Source organism: Gorilla gorilla, chromosome 11 (genome assembly GCF_029281585.2).
Source record: "Gorilla gorilla gorilla isolate KB3781 chromosome 11, NHGRI_mGorGor1-v2.1_pri, whole genome shotgun sequence".
NCBI classification, from domain to species: Eukaryota; Metazoa; Chordata; class Mammalia; order Primates; family Hominidae; genus Gorilla; species Gorilla gorilla.
This window is the reverse complement of record NC_073235.2, coordinates 100,733,542-100,749,118: the sequence shown is the minus strand read 5'-3', so window position 1 is coordinate 100,749,118 and position 15,577 is coordinate 100,733,542. Positions and strand designations below refer to the sequence as shown.

General features: G+C 39.8%; 1 long non-coding RNA gene across 1 annotated transcript in view; it reads left to right on the top strand.

Annotated features, from left to right (window-relative positions):
• LOC109025908 (uncharacterized) overlaps nucleotides 1-15,345 on the top strand; it is a 75,747-nt gene extending 60,402 nt beyond the window's left edge. Inside the window, exon 3 of the long non-coding RNA XR_002004866.4 lies at nucleotides 12,894-15,345. This is a non-coding gene — a long non-coding RNA (uncharacterized lncRNA). The remainder of the gene's footprint in view (nucleotides 1-12,893) is intronic.
• Nucleotides 15,346-15,577: the final 232 nt, after the last annotated feature.

Here is a 15,577-nt window from a genome sequence, read left to right as displayed (position 1 = left end):
AAAGTTCTTTCTACCGAGAATGAATAATCCTCAACCAGGTTTTCGAATACAATGGTCTTTATTAACAAGTGTGAGTTTGCGCCTTTATGACTAGGACCAGGACAACTTAACCCCTGTGTTTCTTTTCCTTTGGCGTATATACCTTTGTAAGTAGTAAACTCTTTATTTCTAACTGTTAATTCTCTTTCTCACTCATCCATTCTTATCTTCAATTTCTGGTGTTTTACTTAACCTTAGCCCAGGCCTACCTACTTGCTTTGTTCTAAGAATTTGTTTCTCTCTATATAGTTCTAAGTATGTGTCTCTACTCCTCTTGTTCTATTTGATCTCGGCAGCTCTATTGGTGATGTTTATTTGGAATTAATTTCATACTTTAATTCTGTACTCTCTAGTATTTCTTTTTCCTATCTCCTCATGGCTTTCTTTTAAACCTCCTCTGTATTTTTCTAACGTTGTCCAAATTGGTAAAATTTAACAATTAGTAAAATGTAAATGAATAGCTGTAATTGCTTTAAAAATCTCATAGCCATAAAATACTATCTGCTGTTGATGAACATTGGAAGAAGCTACATCTTTTCATGTACATTCGGCAACAGATAAATAACCAAAATAGTAATGTCTCTTTCAACCTTTCAATATGTTCAGTACAGTTAAACACCAAATGGAGTAATGGTAACATGCAAGGGGAATTCTGCATTTCCGTAACAAGTTTAAAAATGCTATTCAAAGAGGAATAGCAGTGCTTTGGACAGGATGAGTGAACAACAGATACTGAATGAAAAATAATTAGGTGATCAGCTCCAAACAGGGGCACAGGAAATGACACAGGTGAATGGAATACGAGTTTGTAGAAAGGAGGGCAGAATGTGTGTAAATTTCCTAATCAAATGAGTGCACAAAAGACATTGGAGCTTTTTTCCCTTCAAAAAAAAAAAGTTGTATTTTTTTTTAAGCACTAAGCTTGTCAAATTTTAATCAGGGAGATAGATGAGTGACAGACGAGGAGTAGTAAATGATGAGAAATTTTCAGCGAGCAAAAAAAAACTAGTGAAAATGGAGAACAAAAGCTGAAACAGGGAAGCGAGCTAGATGGTAAGGGGAAACAGAGGAGAGAAGGGGAGTAGCCAGGGCGAGACCACAGAAACCCAGGTGAACCAAAGCTCTTTCTTGAACCTTGTGCAGGAAGAAAAGAAACCAAAATACTGATTGTTGCCCAGGGCTTTGTGAATCAAAGTAATGTGCTATCCAGAGCAAAGTGAGGAAAACACAAAAGAACAGATTTGAGGGTCTGCTGACCTGACTTCAATGGCAAGTGAATTATGAAAATTCTTGCGGAAATTATAACCCAGCCACACAATGCCACATGGATATACCTCCTGCTTCACAATCAATGTATGACAGCGTCACTCTCCTGCTAGCCCAGCAGTTCCCAGACTTTGCACCTTAACATCACTTGGAAAGCTTTTGAAAGTCCTGATGCCCACATCACACTCTCATACAAACTATTTAAATATGACTTTCTGGGGGCCTAGCAGGCATTAGTATACACATTCACAGATCCTCATATCAGTCCAATGTGTAGCACAGTTTGGGAACCACCAAAGTAGACTAAAAATGTTTCCAAGGGCAAGGTCTATAGCTCGGCCCCTTTTGTTACCTTCGGGGTATTAGGCATAGTGGCTGCATTACACACCCTTGTTAAGGGAAAGTAGTAAACATTAGCTTTGGACCTTCCACCTTTGTGTGTGTTTCAGAGTCACGGACTTTCCTTCCTTTCTCCTGAACTTGAGAATTGAATATTTCTGCTTCCTAATCCCATGACCTAGGACGAGCTACTTAACTCTCTCAGCTTTAGTTTCTTCGTTTGTGAAGTGGGCTTTATCACAAAGCTGTTGAGAGGATCAAGTGAGATAATGCGAGCAAATCCCTCGGCTTTGTGCCTGCCAAATAGTCAACGCTCCAAAAATGTCAGCCGGTATTATTATCCATTTATTCATGAGTTAATTCCCTGCCAACATAAAGGATTTTTTAAAAGTCTTTTGAGAAAGAAAGTATCAAGAACTTTATCACAGCAGCCTGAAAAAGGGAAGTCCAAGAGACAAGAGGAAGAAACAATCTTTTTCTGAAGGGTTAGGAGAAAGTTGAAGATGCATGAAGGATGGGATATTTATATTAAATCCAGCTCGATGCCTTATATTTTAGCCCACAGCTCCAAATTAAAGAGGGTGAGATTTAGAAAATCAATCAATAATTAACCAGTTGTTTGGAAAAACAGAAACATGCTTCAAGGGAGGGAACATTATAGCAAGTGAAGACCAAGTTTAGGGTCCCTCACTTCCTCCTGTCCCTTAAGCCGGGCCCTGGGAGCCTAGACAAGTGAGCGTGTGCCTGGTGTCCAGTGGCCCCTGTAAGGCAGTGTAGGTGGAAGCTCTCCCATGAGCCCAGCCTCCTGACCCACTTTCAGCTGGTCAACCCAGGAGACCTCACTTTGTCTTCTTGTGGCCAGAAATTCATCCTGAAATAGAGCAATTCTGAAAATGGGAGACTCTGATTTTTAACTGCCCCTGCCGGCCTCTGTGCTAGAGTTTTGGAGACCCCGTACAAGTTGTCCAATTGCAAAGAACTCAGTTATTGCACCCTAAATGAGGGGTGGGCACAGCAGCAGAAGTGTTGGGGCAGGGCTGCCAGGGCAGAAGAAATTGCACTGTGAACAAGACGACAGCTTATAATTGAGTTAAATGTATTATCTTTAAGCGGTTGAAGTCTGAAAGGCAAATTAACCTAAGAAGCCCTCCATAACCATTATGGTGGGGTAAAAAGCAGATCACTCTAGGTAGGAAGGGTTTCATCAAAGGCCAGGAAAACTAGATGATTGGCCATTATGTGTAAATTGGAATCTGTTTTCACAATAATCAACTTGTTAATTTTCAATGAAATTATTTCAGAGAAATTTTAGCATTTCCTGAACTCTCTTTATTTGCTTCTATCCTTTTCTTTCACCAGATGGACATAATGTCAATGTTTAAAAGGAAGTATTTATGCCTTTCTTTCAACAGTTAATTATTACCTGTCAGGCAGCTGAAGATATCAGGCAAGGCTAAGCAGAGTAAAATGTGTCGCTTTTCCAGGCAGAAATTCACCCACTCAACAAATGTATATTGAGTACCTGATGTGTGCAGGGCACAGAGCTTGTTTCACTGAAAGCTAGTCAGTAAACTCAGAAAGAGAGAGAGCCCATTGCCCTCCACCATTCTAAACTTACACAAGCAAGGAACCAAGATGTTATGGATTGGATTGTGTCTCCCCAAAATGTATCTGTTGAAGCGCTAACCTTCATTATCTAAGAATAAGACCGTATGTGGAGATAAAGCAGGGGTCCCTAAACCACTTCCCACCCCTCCCCACCACAGACCAGTACCAGTGTGTGGCCAGTTAGGAACCAAGCTGCACAACAGGAGGTGAGCAGCTAGCAAAGTGTCATCTGTATTTACAGCGGCTCCCCATTGTTTGCATTACTGCCTGAGCTCCTCCTCCTGTCAGAACAGCAGCAGCATTAGATTCTCAGAGGAGTGCCAACCCTATTGTGAACTGCACATGTGAGGGATCCAGGTTGTGTGCTCCTTTTGAGAATCTAATGACTGATGATCTGTCACTGTCTCCCATCACCCCCCAGATGGGACCATCTACTTGCAGGAAAACAAGCTCAGGGCTCCCACTGATTCTACGTTATGGTGAGTTGTATAATTATTTCTTTATATATTACAATGTAATAATAGAAATAAAGTGCACAATAAATGTAATATGCTTGAATCATCCCGAAACCATCACCTCCCACCCCACCCATTTGTGGAAAAATTTTCTGCCACAGAACCAGTCCCTGGTGCCAAAAAGTTGGAGACCACTGAGTTAGAGCCTTTAAAGAAGGGTTTAAGTTAAAATAAGGCCTTTAGGGTAGGCCCTTATTCAATCTCCCTGGTGTCCTCATAAGAGGAGGAAATTTGGACATGTGAAGACATGCCAGGATTCCGTGCGCACTGAGAAAAGACCACGTGAGGGTATCATAAGAAGATGGGCATCTACAAGCCACGGAGAGCGGCCTCAAGAGAAACCAATCTTGCTGACACCTTGATCTTGCACTTCTGGCCTCCAGAACTGTGGGAAGATAAATGCTATTTATTTAAATAGCATTGTTTAAGCCACCCATTTTGGCTTATTTTGTGATGACAAAAGTATTTCTTTATAGCAGCCCTAGCAAAATAACATATAAGCCAAACATTTATAGGACCAAAATGACTTAGTTCTTCCTCATGCACGGCAAACTCTAGTTCCTTCAGTTATCATTTTGTGTCCTCTTTTTTCTGGAAGTCTCAGCCCTAAATTAGTCCCTGAATGCTCTAGACAAAAACTCACTACTCTTTTCCTGTAACAAAGGAATTTGTATGTATGGGTATGTGTGTGTGTGTGTGTGTGTGTGTGTGTGGTAAATATCCCATAATCAAAAACTGTTTCCTAGTGAGTTACAGAGACAAAATGCTTGAAAAAGTATGTGCCATCTTGTTACATTCTCTTAATTCTCTTTAGAGTGAGTACAATAAAGTAAAACTTCATTATATCATGGAATATAGTTTGTACAAAATAGTACTACTTCTACATTGAAAGATTAGTTCTGCCTGGATCCAGTACACATGTCATATTTCTGGAAAGTCATTTGACACGAATCAGTCGAAAAAATAAAACAAGCAGGTGCATAATATATTACCCAGAATAAAATAAACATGGCTTCATTTTTAAGTGCCAGAGTATTCGTCCATTACATCTCCATCAGCTACTGCATCTTTGGCGCCCTCTTGTGTCCATTTTGGGATAGGTTTTTTTCGTGGAATTTGCGAGCCATTCACCCCACGGCATCTCTAATTCAATCCCTCAAAACTGCAAGCGAGCACTCGATAGAAATCAATCTCTCCTTTGTCTACATAAATTATGCCAATTGTAAAAATACCATTTGGTTAAAATATACATTATAAGGTTTCAAATTTTAAGTAAACATTTCTATACCCATTTGACTTCCTGAATATTTGAGCTTTTTTCTGTAGATTATTATAGAGAAAAGTTTTTTCTCTTGCTTTTATAGTTAATAGGTATTCATATTTATTTGTTGATCCTTCAGCATTTTAGTTCTAAAATGTAGGTCCCTCAGCTATCCTTTAAAAATTAATTTTTAACTCAGATTTCAACTGAAAAATATTATGTAAAACATTTTTACAAATCAAACCATAAAGCATGTTCTCTGCCATGACTATATCTGTACAGTTTTGTTTGAGATACCAATTGTTAATACCATCATTGCTATTTCCGCCAAAAAGATGAATAAATATAAGCAAATTCCCAAAACATGACTTCATGCAGATTAGCTTAGTACATTGGTGATTACAGTACAAAGGTCACATTACGTGTTAAAGTTAATTTCCCCAATTCTGATCTAATAAGGCATCCACCTTGGTTATTTCCTTGTTTTGTATAGATATCATAAAATATGAATTGGCATCTATATCACAAATCATCTGGGCCTATCCCTATTTCTCATTACTAACATTTAGTTCAAATACCTCATCAAAATCTAACCACCCAATTTACATTTATACTGTATTCAGATAAATAACCATGTTCATCTGGGGCATGGGCTTTATTTCTCCTGAAGGCATAATTAGGGCCAGGCGTGGTGGCTCATGCCTGTAATACAGCACTTTGGGAGGCTAAGGTGGGAGGATGGCTTGAGCCCAGGTCAAGGCTGCAGTGAGTCATGATTGTGCCACTGTACTCCAACCTGGGCAACAGAGTGAGACCCTGTGTCTCAAGAAAAATTTAAAAATTTAAAAATAAAGGCATCATTAAATTCCCCAAGTAAATTCATTAAAATTTACTCCCTAGGCAAGGGACTGGCAAACTGACAAATAAGGACTATTTCAGAAGTTTCCAAAAGATGCAAAGACAAAATAAATACCTCATAAGTCATAAGCGAGATGGACAACTGTTGAGAACAAAGAGAAGCAACTTTACGCTGGAATCAGCAAAAGCTGCTGTGAGGTAGAACAAGAACGTTTGACAGCAAAGCGTGCACCAGCCAGGGACCTTGGTCAGATCATCACCAGCAAAACAGGGATAATTCTTACTGTATCCATTGTTAATGGGATAGCACATAAGAAATACTTAAAGAAAAGGGTATGAGTAAAAAGATGCATTTAATGAATTAATGCAGTTTAGATATTTAATATAGGGTTAGAAGCAAATATACAAACAATGCTTTTATTCTTAGAAAACATCTTTATTCTTTCAGACTCTGAGAGTTAGTCTAAAGTTGCAGATAAGTACAAAATTACAAACACAAATCCAGAATTCACCTTTTTGTGGGGGAACATGGGAAGAAGGTAAAGCAAAGTGTCTGTGATTTTGTATCAACCTGGTAAGACCACAGTGCCCATTTGTTTAGTCAAACATCAGTCTAAATGTAGCTGCAAAGGTTTTTTTTTTTTAAATAAACTTTGAATAAAGCAGATTAACCTCCATAATGTGGCTGAGTCTTATTTAATCAGTTGAAGGCCTGAATTCTACAGCAGATTTTGAAAATGCCAATATTCATAATGGCATGAGCCAATTCCTTATAATAAATATTTCTTACACACACTCTCTTTCTCTCCACACACATACACAACACACACACTCACACACACATCCTTTTGGTTTTGTTTCTCTGGAGAACCCTGGCATACATAATCCATATGTTGTATAAATATTATATATATTTATATTTACATATATATATCTTACACATACTCTGTATGCATATATATGGATGCATGTGTGTATTTCTCATAGAACAAGGTCAAAAGTATCCTTGACAAGGGTACTTTTATAAATAGGTTATAGCGTTCTGGCAAAGCGGGAATTAGTTGAGGATTAAGATGTTACAACCTTCTCCAGGCCTGAATGAAACTATGGCCTGAGATTTTCTAATTCCACAAGAGCTTGCCTCACCCTAACCTCACTGCAAGGTACCAGGTGGGTCATGCACCCCTCATTACACTGAATCTGCCCCTCCTCCCATCTGTACTGTCACTCTCTAGCCTGTGACCTCCTTTGCCTATGGCAGTGTCCTCTCTGGTCAGCTTTATTCCAGTCCTCCCCACACCCTTCTCCCCAGTGCAACCACCACCTGCTCGCCAGAGGAATCAAATCACATCACTCCCTTAAACCTTTGGGTGGCTGTCACTATGCCTCCCCTTTGTCATTGTCATTCTTTTAAAACATAATCACTTGTATTTCCTCAACCACACCCCCCATTGTGTACTACTCCACACCTTTAGAGAAGTGGCTACCTCTTCTTGGAATGGTCTCCTCTTGTCTTCTCTTCTCCTTCTCATGCAAATCCAGTACAAGCATTGCTGCGTCTGAAAGCCTTCCCAGCCAACCCCTCACAGCAGAATTCACCACTGCCTCTTCCAGGAGGCTGCTTTGCATTGCATCCTGTGATAATAATCAGCCCCTAGTTGATTCATCTTTGCCTACCAAGCACATGGCCCAGTGCCTGGCACACAGTGGGCCCTTGCAGAGTGATTACTTGAGAGAAGTGAATTGAATTCACCAGATGCCTAGGTGCAAGCTGCCATCCTGACTACCTATTAGCGAGAGGGCTGCAGGGGGTGGGGAAGGTGTCTGTTCACATCCCTAGCTGGAGCCAAGGAAAAGATCTTCCATCTTTCCTTGAGGAGTGGTCAGGAAATCTAAAGTTAATGATCTGGTGCCTGCCTGGCTGGGACAAGGGTCACAGGAAGGCTGTGCCTGGGGAGTGTGTAGGGCTGGAATTAGGGGATAAGAAAGAAGACAGGATATCCTGGACTGACAGAGGAAGTGAACTCAAGAAAAACAGAGGCCATCAGGACTGAGTTTTTGAGAGAAAGATCTGGAGTAACGGAGAACCTGGGAAGTGGTAGCACAAAATAATGGTGATGATAACAGCAGCCATAAGCAAGACTGAAATAGAATGTGTGACAGAAGTTCAGAGGTAGCAGGAAGAGACAGTGAACGAGAAGATACAATTGGAAAACCTTGTGTTGATGGGCGAAGAGCTGGGAAGTGGAGAAGAGGGTGGCGGGTCAAATATTTTTGTTTTTAAATCAATAACTTGTCTTAAAATGACAACTGAACTTGCTATTAATTTTCATACTCATCTTTTTTTGTGTGTTTGTTTTTAGTTTAGTTTGTTTTGTTTTTTGAGATGGAGTCTTGCTCTGTCAACCAGGCTGGAGTGCAGTGGCGCAATCTTGGCTCAAGCGATTCTCCTACCTCAGCTTCCTGAGTAGCAGGGACTACAGGCACCCGCCACCATGCCCAGCTAATTTTTTGTATTCTTAGTAGAGACAGCGTTTCACCATGTTAGCCAGGATCGTCTCGATCTCCTGACCTTGTGATCCGCTCGCCTCAGCCTCCCAAAGTGCTGGGATTACAAGCGTGAGCCACCATGCCCAGCTTCATATTCATCTTTTATAAAAGCTTCTTTGGGAATGATACGCCCTCATATGACACAACTTGATACTCTCTTTGAAGTGTCTATGAATTTTTCATGGCTTCCAACATTAATTATATTGTTTTATCATCACTTCTCTTTTTGGAAACACTCCTAAAAATGTTTTAGAATGTGGGCATGGAAAAAAATTACATTATCTTAAATTAATATGAATGAAGAAGGTAAGAACATTCAAGGAAATGGCAAAGAGGGAATTAAATGCAAGTTTTTTCCAGGTAACTCCAGCAAACACTAACAAAGGGATGACTTGAGAAATCAATAATCTGGTTCTTCTTTGCCTATAGAATCAAGTTGGTTCAAAAATGGAGCCAAACGTTTTACATTAAGAACAACTGGCATACTAAAATAATTATTTATAAGTAATAACATGTTAGTCTGAAACTTTAGATACCAGTCCTGACTCTCAGGACTGGGAAAACGCACTTGGCCCAGCTCAGAAGCCACTGAAACATTGTGGGTTTGGCACCTCATGTCAAGCCCAATCCCTTTGCTATTTGAGTTCATTTATTCTTGGCAAAATATAACTTCCTGCCCCTAAGAGAAAGATTTTTAAAGTCTCATAAAAATGATTCCAAAGTTTACTTGGACTTCAAAAGGCTCTTACAAAACAACATTTTTATTAGTTAAATTTATGGAATATGGTGCATAAGGATTACATTTTCTTTTATCTTAAATAAATAACAATTAGGGCAAAACCAATGGGATGTGGAGTTGGGAGAAGCTTGGCAAAGAAAAAATCCACAGGGGACCACTTTGCCATAAGTTACAGGAAAAATAGAATCTCCAGAGAGGGAGTGTGCTCTCTCTAGGAACTCTAGAACTGGGACGCAGCTCAGTTTTTCTTCAGATCATTAAAGCCCAGCGCTTACTACCAAGGGAGGTGTCCTTACACTAAGGTCTCTGTATAATAGCTCACATCAGGTCTGGTCCAATACCAGAAGGCAAAAAGAACCTGATAATGCGTATTGCTGACATCTTACTGGGTGCTCATGTTCTTCAAAAGATGAAAAGACCGAGTTACCTTCTCCAGTAAAGGCTGAGCACCAGCAGGAAGAGCTGAGGTGTGAACAGGAAAGCTCCAGGTCATGAGCCTGCCTATTTTCACAGCCTGGGCAATACCCAGTCTCAGAAGGAAGATCCCAGGAATGTGGCTCACGCCTTCCCAATGCCCACTCTGCTTGATTATTAATCTTAGATTTTAAGTGCTGGGTTAGGTTAAAAGTCTTGAAATTTAGCGCACTAGATTTATTTAGTATAATAGATCTTTGTTAACCCAGCATTCATTGTGTGACTTCCTGAAGATGCCAGATTGTTTAGGAAAGCAAAAATCACCATAACATTAAGTGTTTACTAGTAATCTGACAACTTATAAGAATTAGTCCCCACTCCAGGAGTGCTCCTGGCTGGGTCCATCCCCACATAAAGTCAAGGCTTTGTTCATTAATTTTTCCCCAGATAGTCTGCTGTTGGAAATGTTGAACAATATAGTGCTACATACTGCAAATTGATATAAGTCTTGCAAAAGATGCAGGCTTTCACGGTGCCAGTGAAAGTGACGTTGGTGGATCTGCTGGAATTGCAGGCAAAGCCATTCCATATCCTGCCCTGGAGGTGTCTAAACAGACAGCTGCAGAGAGGGACTGCCTAGGGCCCCAGGTGTGATCACGGAGAGCCTGTGCCAGCAAGGCTGATGGCTGAGGAGGTGGTGGGGAGGGGGAACTCAGAATTGGTAAGCAAAAGGAAAACACTCAGGATGGGTTGGGAACATCCTGCAGGTACCAGAAAATGAGGATAATGTGAAAAATATAGCGACAATGATTAAAAAATCAAAGGATCTGACTTAAGGGAATTCTCATTGAAAAGTTGTGATAATTCAAATATTAAATAATTATTATTGTTACATTATAATTAAATAAAAATAAAATTAGTGTTAGGTATAAAATAAAAATAGTATTAGGTAATTGGAATGATTTGATCTATGAAAGATTGAGTTCAAAATCAAAGTCAAAGGAGAAAAGCTAAAAGAAATAGTAAAAAAAAAGGAAACTTATAATACAAAAGAAGAATGAAAACAGGATTTATGTTTGTCATTATTTCATGAGGTAAGGGATGTATATATGCCTATATGTATACCAATGTACATACATATGCATATATGAATTATATGCACAAATTTTGCTGCTATATTAGTTTATAAATATGTGTGTATATAATATATATGTTCAGGGTAAGTAGAAAAGAAGAATGGACAGAATAATTGGGAGTGAGCTGAACTAACACAGAAATAGAAGGAACTCTATCAAGAACAGGAAGGGCTGATCAGTATTCTGGTCTTGTATAATAACCAGAGGACCCACATTTAACCTCGGATGGTCACACAAAATGACCAAGTAGAAAGAAGGCTCAACAATGTGCTGCAAATGACAAAACAGAAAGAGGGTCCAAAGAGGAGGGCTCATAAAGCAGACTGACTTCCTCATCTCCTAGGAGCCAAAACCTTTAGATAACCCACAAATTCTTATAATATACTAATAAGGAACACACACGTCTAATGATGCTAAGAAAAAGTAGCTCAGTGAATCATAATGTTAGGACGATGGCTATGTACTGGACCACGTGAAGCTGGAAGGATACCTTATTTCTGTGGAAGACATCTAGTTTCAAAAAATTAAAGCCTATATCCCCGATGAGGGCTGAAGACATAACAAGAAAGCCCTGATTATTAATAGACACTCAGCTTAATGATCAGTGTGCAGGCTTGAAGCTCCTGAACTAAATAAGCAGGTCTCACACCCACCCAAGAGTTTTGAACTGGACAGCCAAATCTTGTAACTTCTATTGGTCTGAGGCCACATCTCTTTTTACTTTGGGTTAGTAAATGTATTGCTTACTGAAAGCCTAAGGAGGCAACCTCAGGAATAAATGAAAGTGAGGATAAACATTGTGGTGAGAATCAAGATAAGGATAAAACTGTCTGCTTAATTGTTCTAGTGGTAAGTGTGTTGAGCACTTTTAGAACCCTGGTTAGTTTGTGTTTGGTCTGTTTTGAAAGATTTTTAATCTTTGTAAGGTAATCTGATCTGTTAAACTTGTGATTTTTTTTTCCTTAGATGGGGCCATGCTCTGTCACCCAGGCTGGAGTGCAGTGGTGTGATCTTGGCTTTGCAACCTCCACATCCCGGGTTCAAGTGATTCTCCTGCCTCAGCCTCCCAAGTAGCTGTGATTACAGGTGCCCGCCACCACACCTGGCTAATTTTGTATTTTTAGTAGAGATGGGGTTTCACCATGTTTACCAGGCTAGTCTTGAACTCCTGACCTCAAGTGATCCACCCACCTTGGCCTCCCAGAGTGCTGGGATTACAGGCGTGAGCCACTGTGCCCAGCCCTAAACTTGTGATTTTAATTGTTTAAGAGTGTTTATATGTACAAGTATTATTTACATGTTGGGGGAAAATTTCTTTTTAAAGTAAATTCCGTAAGTAGTATGTTAAAATTTAGTATAATTGCTTATTTTTTAAAATGCTAGTCATTTGATTAGTAATTAAGATTAATGAAGCATTATACAAGTGATCTCGTATACCCTTCCACACTCAAAAGGCCATTTCATGGAGAAGAATCTATCTTTGCTCATTCTAAAACTATGCAAAGTTGTAATCTTTACTTATTTTTTTAAGTATAACTTATTTTTATACATTTCGTTCCCTTCTCCTAGGTAAAGTTTCTCGTACATTAGCTTGAACTTCTTGTACATCACTTTATGTACAAGGTAGCCTGGGATGGATCTTCCCCCTAATTCTATTTCCAATACTTCCCAGGTCAAAACTTTTTAAAACAATAAATAGGGAAGGACATAGCAACGGCTTTTGTAGTTTCTTTTAGAAGGCAGAGCTGAGCAAACTTTTCAATGTATCAACATGAAAAAGACATTGCTGGCCAGGTGCGGTGGCTTACGCCTGCAATCCCAGCACTTTGGGAGGCCGAGGCAGGTGGATTGCTTGAGACCAGGAGTTCAAGACCAGCCTGGCCAACATGGCAGAACTCCATCTCTACTAAAAATACACAAAAATTAGCCAGGTGTGGTGGTGCATGCCTGGACATTCAAGGAAATGGCAAAGAAGGAATTAAATGCAAGTTTTTTCCAGGTAACTCCAGCAAACACTAACAAAGGGATGACTTGAGAAATCAATAATCTGGTTCTTCTTTGCCTGTAGAATCAAGTTGGTTCAAAAAAGGAGCCAAATATTTTACATTAAGAACAACTGGCATACTAAAATAATTATCTATATGTATTCTATTTCCAATACTTCCCAGGTCAAAACTGTGATCCCTGCTACTTGGGAGGCTGAGACACAAGAATTGCTTGAATCCAGGAGGCGGAGGTTGCAGTGAGCCAAGATCATGCCACTGAACTCCAGCCTGAGCGACAGAGCAAGAGACTGTCTCAAAAAAAAAAAAAAAAAAAAAAAAGCAAAAGATATTGCTTAGAAAAGTAACTTGAGTCCTGTTGAGCCTAAGTAAAGGACAATAATGGAAGTTTCTAGTCTGCAAAATATGAAGATGCCCCTCAGAGACTCAGCTGTGGGTGCCTCTCACAAGACAGATGTTCAGGAAACCTGGGCTATTGCTCTGGAATTTTCAATGAGTTATTTTACTTGCCTTTGCCTCAGTTTACAGAAAATAAACTGGCAACAATATCTCCTTGTTATTGTGAGGATAAAATAAAAGGTGTGACATTTCTCTTTTAAATGTATAAAATGCCGAAAAATTGGAGGCAACTGGAAGGTACAGTAGTGGATGTGAGGTAGTAAGGGGGAAAAAAGGATATGTAAATCACCTAAGATGAAATAGACATTCGGAAGGCCATAACGTGATGTGTGAGTGACACTGATTAGCTAAAAATCCTATATAGTGTCTTAAAACAGCAGCAGTAACAACAACAAAGTTTATTTGAGAGGAGGAATTCTGGAAAAAAGCTTCTTTCAAAAAAAAAAAAAAAAGAGTCTTCTAGTGCTCAGACAGTTCGTTCCTCCGCAAAGGCGGGTTACTCTGTTGGGGTCCATTATAGTTCTGAGGATGAATAGGACAGGACAAGGAGATGGTTCCTGGCCCCTGTTCTCCTCCCACAGATCTGTCCCACCTCCCAGGCTCCATGCATACAGTGACAGAGATGGAAAGCCCAGAACCAGTCCCTTTAATGCACTTATTTGCAAAACAAGGTGTCACTATGCAGCAGAGTGACAGTCCTTTCCCCTGGAACTGTCCGAGAGTTCTCCAAGTTGAAGCCAGGGCTACATTCACCATCTCAGACTCCTGCTGAGCTAAGTAACCACCCTCTCCTACCTTCTCTTCAGGAGCCCTGGCACCCTTGCTCTGGGGAGAGTTTGAAGAGCAACCTGAAAGTTCCCACAGTTTTTCCTCAAATCTGGGTTTCCATGAGCATGGGCCACCAGTCAGGAGAGCCACATGCCTGCCCTTGCCTGGCTCAAGACTGTCACCCTGTCAGATTCATATCGCTCTCTGACCCTTAGCCTTCCAGTCTGGATCTTGACCTTGAACTGGACTCTGTAGGAAGTTCTTAACATTGAAGGAAGTTATTTATCTATTTTCAACTAACCCAAGCACTTTGTAGCACCTTTTAGCAGTTTAAGCTCTATGACTCCATTGGATAAAATGTTGGGGAGCAGGACATTGACACAGTCACAGAATATCACACACGGAATCCTCATTCATTCCCCCAGGGAAACAGCACCTGTAGAGGACAAATATGGTAGACACTACTGTGACAGGTGATTTTATATGTCAGCTTGACTAGGCCACAGGATGTGTAGACATTTGTCAAAATTTTTTTTATATGTCTGTGAGGATGTTTCTGGATGAGATTAACATTGAATCAGTAGACTGAGTAAAGAAGACTGCCCTCCCCAGTGGGGGTGGCCCTCATCAAACCTGTGGAAGCCCTACATAGAACAAAAAGGCTGAACCTCCCCCAAAATACGGTGATCTCAAGCTGCCTGACTTCTGGTGCTGGAACATTGTTCTTTTTCTGCCTTCCGACTCAAACTGAAAATCAGCTTATCTTGTATCCTGAGTCTGCTGGCTTCCAGACTGAACTATACATTGACTCTCCCAGGTTTCCAGCTTGCAACTGCTGGTCTTGGGACTTCTCAGCCTCCATAATCATGCATTAGCCAATTTCTATATAGATCTAGAAATTCATATATATATGTGTGTGTGCGTGTGTGCGTGTGTGTGTGCATATATATACAGTCATTAATCACTGAGCAGTGGGCATACTTTCTGAGAAATGTGTCATTAGGCACTGTTATCATTGTGTGAACATCATAGTGTACTTACACACACCTAGACGGTGTAGCCTACAACACACCTAGGCTATATGGTATAACTTGTTGCTGGTAGATTACAAACCTGTACAACCTGTTACTGTACTGAATACTGTAGGCAATTGTAAAACAATGGTAAGTATTTGTGTATCTAAACATAGCTAACCATAGAAAAGGTACAGTAAAAATACTGTATAAGAGATAAAACATGGTGTGCCTGTATAGGTTGCTTGCCATAAATAAAGCTTGCAGGTTGGAAGTTACTCTGGGTGAGTCAGTGAGTAAATGATGAGTGAATGTGAGGCCCTTGGACATCACTGTACCCTACTGTAGACTTTATAAACACTGTACACTTAGGTTACCCTAAATCTATTTTAAAATTGTTTTCTTTCTTCAATAATAAATTACCCTTAGCTTACTGTAACATTTTTACTTGACAAACCTTTTAATTTTTAAAATTTTCTGACTGTTATAATAATACTTAGCCTGAAATACAAATGAATTGTATAAGTGTACAAAAATATTTTCTCTCTTTATTTTTATTTTATGAGCTCATTTCTATTTTTAATTCTTTTAACTTTTCAAAATATTTTATCAAAAACTAAGACTCAAACACACATTAGCCTAGGCCTACACAGGGTCAGGATCATCAAC